The 20793-nt window shown below is 43.0% G+C and overlaps 1 long non-coding RNA gene and 1 other non-coding gene across 2 annotated transcripts in view; one reads left to right on the forward strand and one right to left on the reverse strand.

The window, feature by feature from the left end:
• The window catches only part of LOC112128594 (uncharacterized), a 98922-nt gene that overhangs the window by 6415 nt on the left and 71714 nt on the right, over positions 1-20793 (reverse strand). Inside the window, exon 3 of the long non-coding RNA XR_002911094.3 lies at positions 8739-8866. This is a non-coding gene — a long non-coding RNA (uncharacterized LOC112128594). The remainder of the gene's footprint in view (positions 1-8738; positions 8867-20793) is intronic.
• LOC112128689 (U6 spliceosomal RNA) lies at positions 3465-3571 on the forward strand. The gene has a single exon (XR_002911166.1). It is a non-coding gene; the product is annotated as a U6 spliceosomal RNA (small nuclear RNA).

A 20793-nucleotide genomic window follows, 5' to 3' on the forward strand; every position in this document is an offset into this window, starting at 1 on the left:
AAATCTGAGACTAAAAATAAATAAAGATCCCACACATTCACTCCATACACACCCACATACCCACGCTGGCCTCTAGCCTTTGTGAGCAGTTTGACCTGATAAATGCGCTTGGCTGGCATCAAATAGTTCAGCTTTGACCGATCCCATTTAAATATGTGAATTAGTCATGAAGCAGGACACAGCTTGGTGAGCTTGCTAAATTGTTGGACTCTATTGAAGGAGAAGGGAGGAAAAAAAGAGGAAGCCATTCAGCGTTCTCAATTAGATGGAGAGGTAAGGGCATCCCAGCCTCAGGCCACCTCTCCTCACTCACTCCCCAAGCCTGGTCTCAAGTGCAGCAGTAAAAGCCTCCCTGGGCCATGAGGCAAAGGTCATCTGGTACCATTTGGGATTATTGTTGCCAGCCTCATGGAATACAGCATCTGTGGCCTTCCATGGTGCAGATTGTCTGGGCTGTCTTAGGAGGCCAGTGAGTTTCCAGGGAGGCAACGGCCTGCTGGCACTGGGATCAATGGACATCCTATGCCTGGGCTGGCGGGGACTCCAGGTTGATGCCACCATGGGAAAGGCTAACCTGGAGCTTCTGTAGGGATAGTTCTTAACCCCAATGCCCACCACACCCTGCCCAGGAGAGAAAAGAGGAGGAAGGAAGAGAGATTGGTGAGCTCCTGGGTAACTCACTCCTCTCTAGGTACAGTACCATTTGCCTAGAGAATGAGACTCACAGGAAGAGTGGAGGAGGGCACCAGCAGCAGGGTCACGATGGCAGTGGCCCTCAGTGCCAGCCCAGTCTTAGCAGGAAGGAAAAACCAATCCCCAGTGTCGTGAGTTCCTTAGAAATGCCCCTGCCTTGCATACATACCCAGGTCCCACCTTCACCCGCCCCGATACCATGCCGCAAAGGAAACGTGCCTCTGAGCTTCAGCTGCTTTGTGGGATTGGGGTTGGGTGGCAGCTGGCTCCAGACAGGAAAACTGTTACACGCCTGCTGTTTGAAAGTTCCCCTTCTTAGCTCAAGGCATTCTGCACACCCTCCTACCACGAATAGTTGCTCAAATCGGGTACTTCCTACTGCAGGTTTTGATGGGGACAGCCCCAGCCACTCATTTTGTTAGGAAAGGATGACTAAAGAGCAGAGCCGTTAGGGGGAGCGCGTCCACTTGCTTGGTTTGCAGCATGAGATCAATGAGCCAGGAGCTCAGGATAAAATAAAGTGTCAACGTCTTTGTCTCCTTGAGGGGAAGCTTTAGGACAGAGTGCCAGGCAGGGGTAGTGGGCCGAGGCTACAGTCCCCAGAGCTGAGGAAAGCCCAGCTCTGGGCTCCACGGACGGCACGAGGAGGTTCCCTCTCTGCAGGCGTTGGCAGTTACATCCTGGGTGTGCAGGCTCCCAGCGTCTCCTCGGAGAACTCAGGAAACTCACCAAGGCATTCGCTGAATAGGAGTCCGGCTTTGAAACTGTGAAGTAGCAGCGCCCCCTGCCTGTGCGTGGCCGCCATAGCTAGGAACCCTTCCCAAGTGGGGAGGACCCCCCGAGGAGCTCCGGAGGCTCCCCCAAGGCCGGGAGAACTTCACACAGGCATCCAGGAGCAGCTCTGCTCCCGTGGAGACCTAGAACTTATTTGGAACTCAGCAGTCCCTGCTCTTTCTTCCCTTCCTGCTCCCCCATCTACCTAAAATCCCAGGAGCTAGCAAAGGACAAAGGCTCTCCCCAGAGCTTCTGCCACACAGGAGTGCTGATGGGTGGGCTGCAGGTGGGCCTGAGCCCCTGCCCCCCTTAGCTCCGGCTGATTCTGTTTGTGGCCGTCCTCAGCTGACTGGATGCTGTCATGGTGGCATGGCGATTATTATAAGCATCTCGGTTATATTACATTACGGTCTTGTCACTATATTGAGATCATCTCAATTACTACTCAAAGATTAGTGCAAGCTGCCATGACTCATATGCATGCAGTGTTTACTCTTACTTCACGGCCCTAGTAGTGCTGTATTGATGCCAAAGCATGAGAGACTGTCACTTGATTATGATTTCCAAAGGCTGTAACGAATCTGGCCCAATTCCTGACTTGGCTTGGACAAGCCTCCTCCCTTCTCCACCCACTATCCCATTCCTAGGTTCCGTTTTCACTTTAGTTCTTCTACCAGAGTTAGATGCATGTTTTCCTTAATCTTTACATTTAAAAATAAAATTAAAATGCAAAGTCGTCACATGAAAACACACTTCTCAATTTTCTTTTTTTAAATATCCCAAACATCAAAACAGTACTACTCTATAAACACCCTCATCAAGTGCTATGAATACACCAGTTGGCATCAGATGCGTCTCCCTAGATAGCAACATTTCTGTGTCCACGGATCAACAGTCCACTTATGACAGAGCTTCCAATTCAGGCAGGCCCTGGCAGGCTAATTTCACCTCCATGATTTTATATGCAAGTTAGAGCTACTCCCTGAAACTGCTCTTCCCTGAGTTCTGCCTGTCAGGGATGGAGATGGAGAAGCTATCCATAACACTTCTCTCTTCCTTAGCCCCACAGGCAACATGCCAGCCTGTCCTCCACTCTGCCTTCAAAGCATGCTCTGTGGCTGGCGACTTCCTGCCACTTAGACTGCTATCACCAGGAACCAATTTCCCATCTATCTTCAGCCCCAAGGCTCCTGCCCTCACCCTGCCTCCCTCCTGTCACACCAGCCAGAAGGATCCTTGCAAACTCCACCTCAGATCATGTCAATTACTAAAAATAAATTCAGGGGCTCTCCACTGCACTCTATAATTTGACTCAACATTCTTAGCTTGGCTCTCCACGGTTCACCTAATCCGCCCTCTGCCTAATTCTCCAATCTCCTTTGGGGTTTCTGCTCTTCCCACTCCCGATGGTCCAGCCACATGCATCTCCTGGAATTTATGCCACCTTCCCATCTCAGAGTCATGGTTCAGTGTTTTTCACCCAGTTTATTGTTATTTATCCTGCAGGCTCAGCTTTAATGTTCCTCCTGTGAGCTCACAACCTATATTATTCTTTCTCATTGCAACATGTTCTTTTCATTGACATGCAACCATTTGTGTATCTATTGTGTATGATCCCTCGGGGGGTGATACAATTTGGGACAGGAAGGAAAGCATCCTTTTGTATGGGATGTATCCCCAGCACCAAGCCCCAGGGTCAGCTGGAGTAGTTGTTGAGTTGACATGGATGGAATTAGTGAAGAAATGAATGGGCTGTATAAGGTTGACAGTATTCACTCATAAAGGTTTAGTGACTTGCCTCCTGCCACACCCTCAGCAAGTGGACATGCAGTTCCTAGGTGAACTGCACCATCTGGAAGACTCCCTAGGAGAAGAAATGGGGAGAGGGGCTGCAGAAGGCAGGTGAGAAAATTCTAGAACAGTTGGTTCTCCAAGACAGAGTCCCCTTAGAGTGGGGCTTTAAAGATATGTGAGAAGCTTAGTCAATGTTCACACTTGTGCTTGCTTCAGCAGCACATATACTAAAATTGAAACAATACAGAGAAGATTAGCATGGCCCCTGTGCAAGGATGACATGAAAATTCGTGAAGTGTTCCATATTTTTTAGTGGAAGCAATTTTGGAGGTAGTGGAAGCTACAATGATTTTGGCAATTACAATAATCAGTCTTCAAATTTTGGACCCATGAAGGGAGGAAATTTTGGAGGCAGAAGCTCTGGCCCCTGTGGTGGTGGAGGCCAATACTTCGCCAAACCACGAAACCAAGGTGGCTATGGTGGATCCAGTAGCAGCAGTAGCTATGGCTGTGGCAGAATATTTTAATCAGTAAACATAGCTTAGCAGGAGGGGAGAGCCAGAGAAGTGACAGGGAAGCTACAGGTTACAACAGATTTGTGAACTCAGCCAAGCACAGTGGTGGCAAGGCCTAGCTGCTACAAACAAGACGTGCTTTAGACAAATACTCATGTACATGGGCAAAAAACTCGAGGACTGTATTTGTGACTAATTGAGTAAGAGGTTATTTTAGTTTTTGTTCTGTAGAAAGTGTAAAGCATTCCAACAAAGGGTTTTAATGTAGATTTTTTTTGCACCCATGCCGTTGATTGCTAAATGTAATAGTCTGATCGTGACGCTGAATAAATGTCTTTTTTTTTAAAAATGTGCTGTGTAAAGTTAGTCTACTCTGAAGCCATCTTGGTAAATTTTCCCAACAGTGTGAAGTTAGAATTCCTTCAGGGTGGTGCCAGGTTCTATTTGGAATTTATATACAACTTGCTTGGGTGGAGAAGCCATTGTCTTCAGAAACCTTGGTGTAGTTGAACTGATAGTTACTGTTGTGACCTGAAGTTCACCATTAAAAGGGATTATCCAAGCAAAATCATGGAATTATTGGTGATAAAAGTGATTGTTGGCACATCCTATGCAATATATCTAAGTTGAATAACGGTACCAGATAAAATTAGAGATGGGAATGAAGCTTGTGTGTCATCCATTATCATGTGTAATCAATAAACGATTTAATTCTCTTGAAAAAAAATGTTCACACTTGTTGGGAAAAAAAAAAGTCTCCCTTGGTTTCGTAATGCAGAATGCTGAAAGTAAGGCTCTCCCTATGACGCCCTTACCCCCACCTCCACCCCCCAATAACGGGAAATACGGGCCGTCTTCTCTGAAGGAAGATTTTTGGGTTTATCCGAAGGAGGCAGGTGTAAAAAGCGACTGGGAAACTGCAATATGCCTGTCTGCCTCTCCTCTGAGCAGAGCGAAAGACTGCTGGCCGCGGGAATGTGGGTCTCGGTGATCCCCGCAGCCCCAGGCCCCACGGACCCAGGAGAGGCCGGCGCGGAGCCTGGGGCGGACTAACAGCAGAGGGCGCCATAGAGCAGGCCGCTCCCGCCAGGTGCTGCCTCCGTGCCCGGGTGAAGTCCGCTAGCCGGGAGCAGCTCCAGCCAGACCCTGCCGCTCTCAGACTGGGGCGGCTGTCTCCCTTGCCCTCCTCTGCTCGGCTGTGATTTCGCTGTGTGCTTCTGTGGGAGAAAATGCTATAAGTGACTCTATGGACATCTGTAAAAATAAATGCCAGCTACTATGACTATTCAGGTGTACAGGTGACATGCGATCTTCAGAAAGAAGCTAAGAGTCTGGGGTAAGGGTGGGAAGGGGGATGTGGTTCGTTGTTTTTTGTTTTTCTGCTTGGCTTGTGGAGTCCGTTCAGTGTGTAGTGCTTTTTGTTTGGTTGGTTGGTTTTTTTAATGTCTTAGGTTAAACTTTGTCTTTCTGGGAAAAGCTACTTTGGTGAAAATTTGTCTTTCTGGGAAAAGCTACTTTTTCCCAGGGTGATTTGACACAACTCTGGTGCAATGCACTAACTTAGATCAAAGAAAACGGGCTGAAGAGACCATTTACCCACATGTGAATCCCAGTAGGCCGTTTTTTTTAAAGAACCTCCGCCGGGATTGGGAGTCATTCAATCAAGGAGTGTTAGAGCTGGAAGAAACTTTCGAAATTAAACCGCCTTTTTATTATTAGATTAAAAAGGAGGCCCAAAGAGGATAAGGAACTTGTCCAAAGTCACAGCACCTTTGAGTGCAGTGGGGCTGATTTCCAGTCTGGGGCACAAGGGAAACTTTCAGTGAAAGGTTGGTGGTGTGTGTTGTTAAGCTTTCATTCTATTCTGTATTATATAAACATTGTAAGGAAAGTTGAGAAAATGCCATTATTCTAACTGCCAGGAATCCTCCCACATCAAGGTGATCATTGTTAATATTTTTGCTCTATAATTTTCCAGCCTTTTAAACTTATATATCAAAACTTGTATCAATACAAATTTATATCAGTTTACTAAAGCTGGATCACACCATCCTTATTGCTTTGCAACCACTTTTTTTTGGGGGGGGGTCATCAATATAGCTTGAACACTTTTCTATGTCAACTAATATATATCTACATCATAATTCCTAAAAGATGCGTAACTATTCCCTTCAATGGGTGCACCTTCATCAGTTTAATCAAACCCTTATTGATGGGCATATAAGCTTTTTCCAATGTTCAACTTTTTTTTTTTTTTTGAGATGGAGTCTGGCTCTGTCGCCCAGGCTGGAGTGCAGTGGCATGATCTCAGCTCACTGCAAGCTCCGCCTCCGAGGTTCAAGCAATTCTCCTGCCTCAGCCTCCTGAATAGCCGTCATTACAGATACCTTCCATCACACCTGGCTAATTTTTGTGTTTTAAACAGAGACGGGGTTTCACCATGTTGGCCAGGCTGGTCTAGAACTCCTGACCTCAGGTGATCCGCCCACCTCGGCCTCCCAAAGTGCTGGGATTACAAGAGTGAGCCACCATGCCCGGCCCAATGTTAAACTTTTATAACATATTTGCATTAAATATTCTTGTCCGTACATCTTTTGCACAGGTGGTGTCCACCTACTGAAGGGTGTGGCTTTTTGTAGAAATGCAGTGTGATGGTGTAGGCTGGGCTTGGACACTGCCTTGCAAACTTTCTGCGTCTTTACACAAGCCACAACCTTACTAGGCCCCAATTCTCTCATTTTCAGGTGGAGGTGATCATAGTGCTGGTCTCCTAAGGGTGATGGGAGGATTCAATGAGGTCATATATAGAAAGTGATTGGTCAGTGCCGAGCACACACACGTCCTGTATAAATGTGAACTCTTAGAATATCACTATCATTACCTCAAACCCTGAAGATTGGCTCAAAATAACCCTCATGGTTTTATTTTACTCTGATTGAGAGTAACTGGAATTTCATGAAGAAGTGTTTAAGTGCTAAACTCTAGTAGCTAAAGCAATACCTCCTTTCTTTCTAACTTAATTCATCCAGAGGAAAAAATAATGATAAACGTAAATGGTGGATGGGTTCTTGAGCTACTTGTTATGTTCTGGTCACATAGCTTAATGCTAGCCCAAATAGAAAAGTCTATATTGGCAAGGATGTGGAGAAATTGGAGTACACTATTGGTGGGAATGTAAAATGGTGTAGCCGCTATGGAAAACAGAATGACAGTTTCTTAAAAAATTAAACATAGAATTACAATACGATCCCGCAATTTCACTTCAGGGTATATACGCAAAAGAATTGGAAGCAAGGACTTGCAGAGATGTTTGTATGTGTTCATAGCAGCATTATTCACAATAGTCAAGGGTGGACATAACCCAAATGTCCATCAATGAATGAATGGATAAACAAAATGTGGTATACACATACAATGAAATATTATTCAGCCTTAAAATTAAAGGAATGCCTACCACATGCTACAACATGGATGGACTTTAAAGACATCATGCTAAGTGAAATAAGCCAGTCACAAAAGGACAAATATGGTATTATTCCACTCATGAGATACATAGAGCAGTCAAATTCATTAAGACAAAAGGAGAATGATGGTTTCCAGGGGCTGGAGGAGGTGGCGGGCATGAGGCTGCTGTTTAATGGGTGCGGAGTTTCAGTTTTGCAAGATGAAGAGTTCTGGAGATGATGGTGGTGATGGTTGCACAACAATGTGAATGTACCTAATGCCACTGAACTGTCCATCAAAATGGTTAAGATGGTAAACTTTGTGATATGCATGTGTTACCACAATTAAAAACAAAATTCTAAAAGAAAGAGGCATAGTGTCTCATTGAAGGTTCTTAAGTTCCCTTCCTAAGCATCAAGTCTTTTGTGATAGATAAAGCCCCCTCTGATCCGTTCTCCTTTGGAAAATGCTCAAAGCACAGCCTCTGGCTCCCCAGTGCCTTCGAACTCGTCTCCTCTGTTTTGTCCTTATATCCAGGGTCACCACCATTTCACAGGCCTAAGCAGTAAGGGGGTGAACACTGAAGCAGAAGCTGTGGTCTCTGAAAGTTTGTTTTTAATCTAGGAGGATGCCGTGAGTCACCAGGACACATTTCAAGTTCATATTCCCATCTGAGGCATTGGAAACCCATTCCTACCAACCAAATGTATGAGTTACCCACATTTCTTCTGCTTGGTCCTCACTCTCACCTTCCGTCTCTCTCCCTCCCTCCTCTCACAGGTTGCATCATCCTCCCCAGACAGGAATGGGCTGATGGCACTCTGCTCAGAATATCTCCTTGTTCCCCGTACACGCAGGATGAACATCCATCCAAAAAGTCTTCCACAGCACGGCCACACCTCTCACTCTTCCTTTCACCCTGAGGTCTGCTGCACTCCTCCCCCGCTCCAGTAGAGCAGAGCCTGTGGTTTCCTGGCCCAATGGACCTTCCCCATCTCCAGACACGCTTTGCACATGTCCAGCCCAGAGCCTTCACACAAGCCTTTCCTGCTGTGTTCACTGTATTGAATTCCTGTTCCTCTTCCTTATCCAGGCTCAATTCCCACTCCTAGTTTAATGATGTGGCAAGTCTCTGAGTTAGAGATAGCTCTCATCTGTAGCAGGGGAGAACTAATATATACAACAACAATAGCACACATTGATCAATTACTGACTGTGCCAGGCACTGTTCTGTGCATGTGCTCTGCATGTACAATTCTGGTTTCCTCAGAATCACACTGAGATGTAGCCACTATTATTATCCCCATTTTTCAATAAGGAAACTAAAGTGGTCCAAAGAATGTAAGAAACTGGCCCAAAGCCACCCCCCTAGTAAGAGATGGAGAGAAGATGAGGATGCTGGTCCTCTGGCTCAGGCTGCTCCTCAAGGTCTCGGTGGGGAGAAAGAGGTAAGGAATGTGAAGTGTTGGGACAAAAGCAAACCACAGTTCTCCTCCCACCCTCCCGATCAGAGTTTACCTGGAAATGGTTATTTTGTGTCTTTTCCCTTGAATATGTTATTAAATCCCCAAGAACAGAAATTGGCTCTTACTCATCTTCATGTTTCTCCAGCCACCAGCACATTTTACTCATCATAGGTGCTCACACTAAAAAGAAGAAAGAAAAGAGAAAAAGTTCTTCTGTGCCTTGAAAGTGCAAAGTGAGGGCTACAATTTGGGACAAGAGAAAATGAGCAGTACAGCATGGTACTTAAAGCCTGGATTTCTGGAGCCAAACAAGCAGATCAAATTGCAGCTTCACTTACAGCTGTGTGACCTTGGGCAAGCTGCTTATCTCTGTGTGCCCCAGTGAGTTGTCTCATATATACACATGCATGTACAGTCGTCCCTCAGTATCCAAAGGGATTGGTTCCAGGACCTCCTTTGGATTCCAAAATCCATGGATGCTCAAGTCCCTGCTGTGAAATGGCGTAGAATTTGCATATAACCTACAAACATCCTCCCATGTACTTGTTTTTTTTTTGTTTGATTTCTTTCTTTTTTTTTTTTTGAGATGGAGTTTTGCTTTTGTTGCCCAGGCTGGAGTGCAGTGGTGTGATCTCTGCTCACTGCAAGCTCCGCCTCCCAGGTTCAAGCGATTCTCCTGCCTCAGCCTCCTGAGTAGCTGGGACTTCAGGCGCATGCCACCATGCCCTGCTAATTTTTGTATTTTTAGTAGAGACAGGGTTTCACCATGTTGAACAGACTAGTCTCCATCTCCTGACCTCATGATCCACCTGCCTCGGACTCCAAAAGTGCTGGGATTACAGGCATGAGCCACTATGTCCAGCCCTCCCATGTACTTTAAATCATCTCTAGATTACTTATAATACCTAATACAATGTAAATGCTATGAAAATAGCTATTATACTGTATTGTTTAGGGAATAATGACAAGAAAAAAGTCTGTACATGTTCATTACAGACACAATTTCTTTTAAAATATTTTCAATCTGAGGTTGGTTGAATCCATGGTGGAGGAACTCCTGGATATGGCTACAGAGCGCTGACTGAGTCATATTCAGCGTAACAACATTGAGGTCAACAAGGGACTGCAAATATGGTAGTGGTCTCATAAGATTATAATGGAACTGAAGATTTCTATCACCTAGTAACTTCATAGTGTCATAGCGCAATGCATCACTAGCATGTGTGTGTGGTGATGCTGTTGTAAAGAAGCCTACTATGCTGCCAGTCATGTAAAAGTGTAGCATATACTATTATGTACAGTGCATAATACCTGATCATTATAACAAACAGCTATGTTACTGGCTTATGAATTTGCTATACTATACTTTTTATTATTATTTTAGAGTGTACTCCTTCTACCTATAACAAAAGTTAACTGTAAAACCAATTACAGATAGATAGATGAATAGGTGGATGGATAAGTGGATGGATAGATGGATAGATAGATGAATGGATGGATGGATGGATGATAGATAGATGGATGAATAGATAGATAGATAATCACAGTGGTACTCTGAGGAATGAATGAATGAATATATGCAAAGCACTTGGAACAGTGCCTGAACCATGGGAAAGGCTCGATGTGTTTGCTATCATTATAATTCTGTATCTTAGCCCAACAAATGGAACATGAGTTATTAACCACCTACCTTCTGAGAAATGATAATAAAAGAGCTTATCTGCAAATAGTACCTTCTAAGAGCTCTGCAAAGTGCAGTTCAAACGTTGCTTCCCTTGAGGGTCCCTCCCTGACTGCAGACTGAGTTTCTCATTCTTTCCTCTCTGCTGCATCTGTTTTGGCTGTGTATATTTCATATTTTATGTAAATAGATACAACCTATTTAATCTACTAAATTTTTTAAATTACATGCTTTATGCTGAGTTAATTACAGACTCACAGGCATTTGTAAGGAATAAGACAGAAAGATCCACTGTACCCTTCACCCAGTTTCCCCCATTGGTAACATTTTGCAAAACTGTAGTGTAATATTGCAACTAGGATATCAGCGTTGATGCATTTCACATACAGGACAATTCAATCACCATAAAGATCTCCCTGATGCCCTTTTATAACCACACCCACCTCCCACCTTTCTCACCCATCTTGTCCCTAAGCCCTGCGACCACTAATGTGTTCTCTGTTACTTTATCATTTCAAGAATGCTATACAGGCAGCAATGAGGCAAGGCCGTGTATTCTACTATTCTACCATATATTCTTGCTTGCTATTTTTTTTTCTTTTTTTTGGAGATGGAGTCTCACTCTGTCACCCAGGCTGGAGTACAGTGTCACGATCTCTGCTTACTGCAACCTCCCCCTCCCAGGTTCAAGCGATTCTCCTGCCTCAGCCTCCCAAGTAGCTGGGACTACAGGCACGTGCCATCACACCCGGCTAATTTTTTGTATTTTTAGTAGAGATGGGATTTCATCTTGTTAGCTAGGAAGGTCTTGATCTCCTGACCTCGTGATCCGCCCGCCTCGGCCTGCCAAAGTGCTGGGATTACAGGCGTGAGCCACCGCACCTGGCCTATTCTTGCTATCTTAACTTCACCTTACTTCTTCTGGGGAAGCCTCTTCCCTGCCTCTAATCATTTCTTTGTGCAGTCTCTGAATGGTCTTTCAAACAAAAGTGTGAATAAAAGCTCCCTGAAAACTTCAAGATAGATAATGGATTTTAGTATAACAGAGTAAGAAAGTTTCACTGATAGAGTTTTAGATTTCATATTGCAACTAATCTCTAAAAACACTCATCACCTGTCAAGTTTTGGTGTAGTATTAAAAAGGAATATCTATACATATTTGAAAAGACCATTAAAATACTCTTCTCTTTTTTAACTACACATCTAAGTGGGGCTGAATTGTCTTCAGATACTTCAACTAAAATAACACATGGTAAGAAATAGAATGCAGAAGCAGATATGAGAATCAGCTGTCTTCCATTAAGCCAGATATTAGAGATCTGAAAAATGCAAAACAATTCCACTTTTCTCACTAATTTTTCTTTGTTTTAGAAAATATAGTTGTTTTCATAAAAATAAGCTATTTGTATTAGTTTTCATTGGCTATGTTGCTGTTTTCAAATGAATTAGTTTTAAATATCTCTGTTTCAGTTTATGACACATTAAATATTAATTAATATACGAAAAAAGAATGTTATCTAAGTGGAACTATGCAGTGTGCAACCTTTTGAGATTGGTTTTTATCATTTAGCATAATTTTTTATTTTTTAAATTTAGCGTAATTTCCTTAAGCTTCATCCAAGTTGTTGCATGTATCAGCAGTTTGTTCCTCTTTATTACTGAGCACCATTTCATGGCATGGACGTACCACAGTTTGTTTAACCATTCGCCTATTGAAGGACACCTGAGTTGTTTCCAGTTATAACAAATAAAACTGTTCAGGTACAGATTTTTGTGTGAACATGTTTTTCATTTCTCTGGGATAAATGCCCAGGAGTAGAGTTGCTGCATTGTGTGGTAGAGGCGTGTTTAATTTGTTTAAGAAACTGCCAAACCATTTTCCAGAGTGGCAGGATCATTTTACATTCCCACCAGCAATGGTAAGAGGCCCACTTTCTCCTCATCACCATTTGGTGGGGATAGACAGACATTTATGTTACCTATTCTGACAGATACGTAACGATATGTCGTTGTGACTTTAATTTACATTTCCCTAATGGCCAATGATATTGAACATCTTTTCATGTACTCGTTTACCGTCTCTATATCTTCTTCAGTGAAACACCTATTCCTTTCTTTTGCCCATGGTCTAAATGGATTTTTCTTAACTGTTGGGTTTGCAGAGTTCTTGATGTATTCCAGACCAGAGTCCTTTGTCAGATATTTGGTTTACAAATATTTTTCCCAATCTGTAGCTTGTCTTTGCATCCTCTTAATAGGGTCTTTCATAAAGCAAAAGGTTTTAATTTTTATGAGATCCAATGTATCAATTTTTCCTTTATGGATCACACTTTTGGAATTGAGTATAATAACTCTTTGCCTAGACCTAGGTCTCAAAAACTTTCTCTAATGTTTTTCTTTTACAAGTTTTCTAGATTTACCTTTTCCATTTCACACTGTGCTCAATTTTTAGCTAATTTTTGTATAACATATGAGACTTGAGTCAAGGTTCTTCTTTTTTCCTGTTTTCTTTTTGCCTGTGGATGTCTAATTGCTTTAGCATCATTGTTGAAAAGCCTATTGCTATGGTTGGAATGTGTCCCCTGAAGTTTGTCTGTTGGAAACGTAATCCCCAATGCAACAGTGCTGGGAGGTGGGGTCTAACAGGAGCTGTTTAGACATCAGGGCTCTGCCCTCATGAATGGATTAATGTCATTATCACCAGAATAGGTTTGTCATAAAAGTGAGTTGGGCCCCCTGTCACTGTCTCTGCCTTGCCATGTGATGCCTTCTGCCTATGTGATGATGCAGCAAGAAGGACCACACCAAATGTGGCCCCTCAATCCTGGACTTCCCAGCCTCCATAACCATGAGCCAAATAAATCTCCGTTTATTATAAATTACCCAGTCTGTAGCATTCTGTCATAGCAACATAAAACAGACCAAGACAGCTGTCTCTCCTTCATTGAATTGCTTCTGCACCTTGTCAAAAATTGGTTATATTGTGTGCATCTATTTATTTGTTCTTTGTTCTCTTCCATGAATCTAGGGGTCTATCCCTCAGCAATAACACACTGTCTTGACTATTGCAGCTCTAAAATGAGGCATATTGCTCTGTCACTCAGGCTGGAGTACAATTGTGCAATCATAGCTCACTGCAGTCTTGAACTCCTGGACCCAAGAAATCCTCCAACCCCAATCTCCCAGGTAGCTGCGACTACACAAGCCTGCCACCGCACCTAGCTAATTAAAAAAATTTTTTTTGGTAGAAATGAGGTCTCCCTATATTACCCAGGCTGGTCTTGAACTCCTGGCCTCAAGCAATCCTCCCATCTCGGCCTCCCAAGGTGCTGGGATTACAGTGTGAGCTACTGTGCTCAGCCTACCTTTCTCCTTCTCTTACAAGATTATTTCAGCTATTCTAGATCCTGAGCTTTTCCATATTCATTTTAGCATAAGTTTGTCTGTGTCTACAAAAAACCTTGCTAGGTTGCTATAGCATTTTGATTTGCTTCCATCCAACATCCAAAGTATGATTTGGTCAAGAAAGGCTGGGTACAGTGGCTCACGCCTGTAATCCCAGCACTTTGGGAGGCCGAGGCAGGCGGATCACAAGGTCAGGAGATCGAGACCATCCTGGCTAACACGGTGAAACCCCGTCTCTATTAAAAATACAAAAAAACTAGCCAGGTGTGGTGGAGGGCGCCTGTAGTCCCAGCTACTTGGGAGGCTGAGGCAGGAGAATGGCGTGAACCCGGGAGGCGGAGCTTGCAGTGAGCCGAGATTGCACCACTGCACTCCAGCCTGGGTGACAGAGTGAGACTCCTCAAAAATAAAATAAAATAAAATAAAAAAGTATGATTTGATCAAGAACATCTACAGGGTATCCTCATTTGACCATGACATATTCAAGGTAGAAAATCCATCTCATTTATCTTTGTAACTGCCAAGCACCCAGCACGATGATATATAATAATAGGTGCTCAATAAATATTTGTTGGGTGAGTGCACAAATGGGTGCCCCAAAATACACTTTCATGCAAAAACAGACAATTTTGCAGTAAACAGACTCCAGCCCTGTATTTTGTTTGCTCTCAGCTCCTTTATACTTTAAGCTCATCTCACTCATTTCTACTAGGTTTCCTTCCTAAAACCCAGAGCGGGCCTAGACCATTTTGGTCAAATTCGAGCTGATTGCATCACTTCCATGGACAAAATCTTAGAAAACTACTTATTCTATACACGGAATAAAATTCACATCCCTCTATACTCTTCCCATACACACAGAGAGACAACTTGTGTCATCAGCCAGGAAGGAAATATTTACTGAGGTCTTAGCCTGTACTAGGGACTGTCAACAATGAAAAGAATGGTAAAATATTATTTCTGCCCTGAAAGAGTTTGAAATATGAGTTTGTTATTTGAGGACTATATGACGCATGTTCTGTTCATTATCTAATTGCTCACCTTTTCACTTCTCTTCGGCTGAGTCATGAATCTTCCTCGTTTCTGTTCCAGTGCTTTAGCTGCAGGGGGCAGTTTCTGGCCTGTGCACTATAGGCCACGGCTGATGCCACGTCATCCCCCAGGATTTTGGGAGAAAAGCCCTCGACTTCTCTCCAACTCTCTCCTTTTTTCTCTAGGATGAGGTTAAAATACACATATTTGTTTTCACCTCCTATCCAAGTATATTGAAAGGATTAATGAGAGTGCTTTAAAGCCCTTTGATAAGGCATGGTATATTGCCAAGGTAATCAACGATTATGTTTTCTTATATGAAAGTTAAAATAAGCCACAGGAAGGAGTCTAGCCTTCCACGTTTACCCGCGTTTATTTTTGAAAGCTGTTTTCTTTGCCATTCACCATTAGGAAAACAGAGTCTGAGTACTGTGATTTTAAGGGCCTATAAACCTATAAATCTTCCTCCCAGATCAGGGTAAATAATTCTCCTTTCTACCATAATTGGGGAAGTCAGAAGTGTGCTCAGTGTGTGGCTTGAAAGATTCTTTGCCAAAATTCTACCCCATTGGACAAGCCTGGGCTTTCATGAGGGGATCTCAACGTTCTCAGCCTCTTGGCAGCCGCAATGCCGCCTTGAAATGCCTTCCTTTGTTTCCATGACATCCCTGGGGACCCCTTCTCCATATCCTTCAGGGGACCTTCCTCCGCAGCCCAGCCTCTGAATGCTGGTGGCCCCCAGGGCTCGGTTCAGGTCCTCTACTTCCTCATCCTTCACTCTTCTTGGGTAAGCTCACATGCTCTCATAGCTGTAGAGACCTTTTAGAAGGGGCACATTCTCCTTGTTTCTATGTGGAAATCCTCTCTAGAATATTCCCTCAGCCCCTGGCCTCTTCATTTCACTTACTGGTGATCTTTAGAGGAAGAATTGGGCAGGCTCCTCTGGGCCCCTCACTCTGCCTCGGAAGTCCGTCCACCTACCTGCCCTCTGCCTTCTGCTGTCTGCCCTGGATGAGGGTGAAAGGAAAAGGCTGACTATTGTCCATCTGGGCCAGTGACTGGATGTGCAAGGCCACCTAATTTTGAGGGAAGTATTAACAGGCCCATCTGGACACAAATCTAGGGCCACAGCCTCTGATCGGCTTCATCAGCACGAACACTAACATTTAATCTCCGCAGCTAGGTTTACCTCTCAGTTGGTTCTATGCTCAGTGGGGATGAAGGGTGCTCTGTTGACCCTCTCCCTTTCCCCCACCCCACACTATCTAGTTATCAGACAAAATGGACTTTGAGAAAAAAAATTACCAAAGAACGATCTTTTATAAGGATAAAGGCATTAATATACTAAGAAGACAAAGAATCCTATGTGGGTGTGTGTCTTGTAACAGAGCTTAAATATCCCTGAGGAAAAAATTGACAGAAATAATCCACAATCATAGATGAATATGAATATGAATATCTTAGGATAGGGCTGCTAGAAAAAATCAAGAAAAAGATAGATGGACTGAACAACACTATTAACCACTTTTATATAATTGCTATTTATAGAATCTATATCTACCAGTTACAACTGCAGAATACACATTCTCTTCAAGCACATGTGGTTTGTTGACCAAAATAGACCATATGCTGGACCATAAAACAAGGTTCAATAAACTGAAGAGGATTTATATTTAAAGAGCCTATTCTCTAATTAAAACAGAATTACATAGAAATTAAAAACAATAAGATAAGTAGACGTCAAATATTTGGAAAAGAAACAATTCACTTCTAGAGAATCAATAGGTCAAAGAAGAAATCATGATGGCAATTAGAAAATACTTTGAACTAAATGATAATGAAAAAGGTAAAAATTTATGGAACGTAAGCAAACAGTGGTTAGAGAAAAAGTTATACCTTTAAATGCTTATACTGGGTCAGGTGGTGGGAGGGTGTACAAAAACAGAGACTTAAGAGTCCACAATAAGAAACTAGAAAAAGAAGAGCAAAGTGAGCCCAAAGTAACTAGAAGAAAGGGAATAATAAAGATAAGAACAGAAAAAGAACACAGAATTGAGAAAATTAGCAAAGAGGATGAAGTTTGACAAGAGTGTCAAGACAATTTAATGAGAAAAGAAATGTCTTTTCAATTAGCTGTGCTGGGACAACTGGATATCCACATGCAAGAGAAAGAAGCTGAGCCACTGCCTCACACCATATACAAAACGTAACCCAAAATGGAGCAGTGTCTTCAGAGCTAAAACCATAAAATTCCTAAAAGAAAATATAGGAGTAAATCCTTGGGTCCTTAGGCAATGGCTTCTTAGATATTACACAAAAGTGACAAAAGAAAAAATAGATATATCAGAATTCATCAAAGTTTTAAACTTTTGCACTTCAAAGGATACCGTCAACAAAGTGAAAAGACAACCCACAGAATGGGAGAAAAGATGTGCAAATCATACATCTGACGAGAGACTTGTATCCATAATATGTAAAGAACTTTTACAATGCAACAATAAAAAGACATTTCAATTTTAAAATGGACAAAAGTTTGAGAAAGATATACAAATGAGCAATAAGCCCCTGAAGAGATGTTCAACATCACGAGTCATTAGGGAAATGCAAACCAGCTGCAATGAGATACCACGTCACACCCACTAAGAAAGCTGCAATCAGAAAGTCACATCCTAACAGAGTTAGCAAGGATGTAGAGCGATTGGAACCCTCACACATTGCTGGTAGGATTGTAAGATGGTGCTGCTGCCCTGGACAACAGTTTGAAAGGTCTTCAAAAATTACTTCAAGAATTACCATATGACCCAGCAGCTCTACTTCCAAGATAATTGAAAATACATATCCTCACCAAAGCCAAATGTGTTTGTTTTTTATTTTCTTTTTTTCTTTGAGGCAGGGTCTCACTTTGTCACCCAGCCTGGGGTGCAGTGGCACAGTCATGGCTCACTACGTCCTCGATCTCCTGGGCTCCAGCAAGCCTCCTGCCTCAGCCTCCCAAGTAGCTGGGACCATAGGCAAGTGGCAACACACCCAGCTAATTTTATTTATTTATTTATTTATTTATTTTTGAGATGAAGTCTCAGTCTGTTGCCCAGGTTGGAGTGCAGTGGCACGATCTCAGCTCATTGCAACCTCCGCCTACTGTGTTCAAGCAATTCTCCTGCCACAGCCTTCTGAGTAGCTGGGACTACAGGCATGTGCCCCCAGGCCCAGCTAATTTTTGTATTTTTAGTAGAGATGGGATTTCACCATGTTGGCCAGGCTGGTCTCTAACTCCTGACCTCAGGTGATCCACCCACCTTGGCCTCCCAAAGTGATGGGATTACAGGCATGAGCCACCACCGCTCTCAGCCATTTTTAAATTTTTTGTAGAGATGGGGTTTCACTATGTTGCCCAGTCTGGTCTCAGACCCCCAGGCTTAAGCAATCCTCCCATCTCAGCCTCCCAAAGTGCTGGAATTACAGGCATGAGCCACTATACCTGGCCTCCTCACAAAATTTGTACAAAGTGTTCATAGCAGCATTTTTCATAGTAGCTGAAAAGTGGAAACAACCCAAATATCCATTAACTGATGAACAGAAAGATAAAATGTGGCATATCCTCATGATGGAATATTATTTGGCCATAAAGAGGAATGAAGTACTGATATGCTACAACATGGGCAAACCTTTCTTAGCATTTTGTAAGGCATGATAAATAAAAAAGGTCACACAGAAAAGGCCACACATCTATGATTCCATTTATTAAAATGCCCAGAATAGGTCAATCAGAGATAGAAAGTGGATTCGTGGTTGCCAGGGACTTGGAGAAGAGGGAAATGGGGAGTGACTGCTAGTGGGTATAGCAAATCAAATCCAACTCTTGATCTATCTACAACTGTAGCTATAATTACAACTAGAATTACATTGAACGTACCAGGACAAAGTAAAGTTTATTCCAGGAATTCAAAGTTGGTTCAATATTAGAAAATTAACCACTGTAATTTATGATGTTAATAAAATAGAAAAACAATGTGGTTATTTCAATAACTGCAGAAAAAGCATATGAGAAAATTCAACACTCACTCATGATAAAAATGCTCATAGTAGCACAAAATTGGAAACAACCCAAATGTCTATCAACAGGTGAGTGCTTGAACAAAATGTGGTGTTTCCATACAGTGGAATACTAATCAGCAATAAAAAGGAGTGACTTATTGACATACATGATAATATGGATGCATCTCAAAATCATTATGCTGAGGGAAAAGAAGCCAGACAAAAATAAGTACACACTGTGTGGTTCCATTTGTGTAAAACTCTAGAACCATTGTCAAGGGTAGAAAGAGACTGCACAGGAGTGCAGGGAAGCTTTGGGACTGATGGAAATGTTCTGAATATTCATTGCGACAGTGATTTCATGTTCACATCTGTCAACATTTATCAAACTGCTTATTTTAAATGCAGGCAGTTTATTGCACATAAGTTATGCCTCAATAAATTGGGCAAAATAAAGATCATGCACCCAATCCCAGCACTTGGGGAGGCTGAGGCAGGCAGATCACGAGGTCAGGAGATCGAGACCATCCTGGCTAACATGGTGAAACCCCATCTCTACTAAAAATACAAAAATTAGCTGGGCGTGGTGGCAGGCGCCTGTAGTCCCAGCTACTCGGGAGGAGGCTGAGGCAGGAGAAAGGTGTGAACCTGGCAGGCAGAGCTTGCAGTGAGCCGAGATCGCGCCACTGCACTCCGACCTGGGCAACGGAGTGAGACTCATCTCAAAAAAAAAAAAAAAAAAGAAAGAAAAAAAAAGAAGATCATGCAGCCTGAATTACTGAGAAAAGTATTATAGAAGTGTTTAAGGTAAATAATTAATGAAAATATTACGCTAATTTCTGGATTTTATGTTTGTGGTATTTGTAATGTTTTAAAATTTCAATTCCTGAGAGGAAATACAGGAAAAATGTTCCATATCTGCCCCGTTTTTGCTCAGCCACTGACTTTTGGAGTTCTTCAGGCCTGGAGTCTCTCTCTTCTTCTCACTCCACCATCTCCATACTTGATCTCATCCTGTCCACCTCTTCATTTTTGACTTGATTATTGACATCTCATCAGTTCACAACTCTAGCCCAGAATGCTCTTCTGAGCTCCAAACCTATGATGAGTAGATCTACCGCTGTGTACTTAACATCTCTTCAATGTCCAAAGTCCTTTTAAACTCAACATCTCCAAAATTGTCCATATGATCTTCTCCCCACCAAATCCAGTTCTCCTCCATTGTTCCTTTTTTCAGTTGATTTAACTTCTCTCTATCAACCGCAATGAGAAAGCCAGAAACCCTGAGGTCATCGTCTCCTTCCACCACCTCCAATGCAACACCATTGACTTTGTTGATTCTCTGCAACCCAAACAGTCACCAGGGTCCATGGTCTGAACCATCTGCTCCTGCCTGGACTAGGACTCCTCATGGTAGACCATGTCCATTCTGATCGCTCCTTCTCCTCCCCACCACCTCAGTGACCTCTGAAATGCAAATTTACTCATGTCACTTCCCTGCTCACTATTTTTCAGTGGCTCCCATTGCTCTTAGAATGAAGACCAAAATCTTTAACCTGTCTTTCAGGCAAGTCTGATATTCAGCCAGGGCATACAAGAACGGCTGTTCCAATGGTTAAGATATTGAAAGACTTTTGTATTATTAGCAAACATTCATAGGAAGGAGGCCTCCCACAATACTATGCCTGAAGGGGCCATGAAGGCCCTTTAGCACACTAGTCCTGAATGCCCTACTTTGTCCAGGGCAGGTGGCCACAATGGACAAGGCAGTGTCTGACCCCTGGTGGCCCTGCTGTACTGGCTCTGCATCTCAAAATGATGAGTCCTAGCATCGGCCTCCAAGCTGCCTGGCTACTGTTAATGCACACATCACGTCCTCTGTCTCAGTGCTTGAATGCCAGGACAGCAGAGATTTGGATTCAGTGGAGTGAGTTTTCTGAAGGTAAGCCTCATG

The sequence above is a fragment of the Pongo abelii genome, chromosome 14 (assembly GCF_028885655.2).
Source record: "Pongo abelii isolate AG06213 chromosome 14, NHGRI_mPonAbe1-v2.0_pri, whole genome shotgun sequence".
In the NCBI taxonomy this organism is placed as follows: Eukaryota; Metazoa; Chordata; class Mammalia; order Primates; family Hominidae; genus Pongo; species Pongo abelii.